This window comes from Cherax quadricarinatus, chromosome 3 (assembly GCF_038502225.1).
Source record: "Cherax quadricarinatus isolate ZL_2023a chromosome 3, ASM3850222v1, whole genome shotgun sequence".
Classification (NCBI taxonomy): Eukaryota; Metazoa; Arthropoda; class Malacostraca; order Decapoda; family Parastacidae; genus Cherax; species Cherax quadricarinatus.
In genome coordinates, this window is record NC_091294.1 from 22,034,725 (window position 1) to 22,036,500 (window position 1,776).

The window sequence follows — 1,776 nt, forward strand, 5'->3', positions numbered from 1 at the left end:
CCAATGAAGTCAGTATGTCATCAAGGGATTGACTGTCTTATTTCCAATGGAGTCATTAATCTGGTCCCCCAGGATACGACCCACAATAGTCGACTAATGTAAATGGTGCAAACTCTTCCACCCAACCAATCACAGTAGGAGTCCCACAGTGAAGTGTCCTAGGACCGCTCCTCTTTCTCATCTACATCATTGATTTACCGATTGCATCACAGCTACTCAAACCCATATTATTTGCAGATGACACTACATACGTCTTCTCCCACCCAAACCCAGTCATACTCGCCAACACTGTTAGTGCCGAATTGCAGAAAATATCTGCCTGGATGATGACTAATAAATTTATCCTGAATACTGATAAAACCTATTTCATTCAGTTTGGAACCAGAGCTGCAAATGTTCCACTTAACATAACGCTAAACGGATCACCAGTCACAAGATTTGCAGAGGGAAAATTTTTAGGTATCTACCTTGACAGTAGCCTTACGTTCCAGACACATAAACAACAAATCACTAAGAAAATCTCTAAGACTGTAGGTATACTATCAAAGAAACGGTACTATGTTCCACAATCAGCTCTCCTGGCACTGTACCATTCACTCATATACCCTTACCTCACATATAGAATTTGCGCATGGGGGATCAACAGCATTTAATCACCTAAGACCTTTAATAACCCAGCAAAAGGCAGCAGTCAGAATGATAACAAATTCCCACTCCCGACAGCATACTCCACCAATTTTCAGAAGTCTAAATCTGCTCACCATTAAGAACATCCATACTTATTCATGTGCCTACTACATACACAGAACAATACACGCAAATATAAACCCTCCACTCAAATTTCTCACCAACCTTAACAGGACACATGACTATAACACAAGACACAGATCTCTTTTTGATATACCTCGTGTCCATATCACACTGTAAAAACTCTATGCACAAAAAGGGCCCCAAAATATGGAATTCATTACCAGAAGATACTAAAGTAGCCCGGTCTGAAAATCAATTTAAGACTCTTCTCAAAAGCCACTTAATCACTCTAGACTAAATGCTAAATACTCAGTACTCATATACTCAATTATGTATTCCCACATCATAATTTTAACAATTACTCTTGAACCTTTTATCCATTATCGACAGGAATTTAACTGAATCATTGTTTTCACAAAAAAACATTTTTGAATATATTAATATATATTTTGTCTTATATACATTAGATTCACTTATAATTAATAATCTACTGTACAACTATGATACAATTCTTTCGTGTTAAGTAGTCAGTAAGCCAATAATGTTAAGTTGGCCCATAATGCCTAGGCATAATAGAGGCTCTCTTTGCATTGCAACCCATTATTGTAAATACATAATCTCAATGTACTATTTGCAAAGACATAAATAAATAAATAAAATAAATAAAAATAAATAAATTTTTAGTAATTAATACAGGAGAAGGGGTTACTAGCCCATTGCTCCCGGCATCTAGTCGCCTCCTACGACACGCATAGCTTTTGGAGGAAGAATTCTGTTCCACTTCCCCATGGAGATAAGCAAAAATAAACAAGAACAAGAACTACGAAGAAAATAGAAGAAAACCCAGATGGGTTAGCATATATATGCTTGTACATGCATGTGTAGTGTGACCTAAGTGTAAGCAGAAGTAGCAAGACATACCTGTAACCTTCCATATTTATGAGACAGAAAAAGACACCAGCAATCCTACATGATGCAAAACAATTACTGGCTTATGTTTCACACTCGTTTGGTATTACGGTAGTA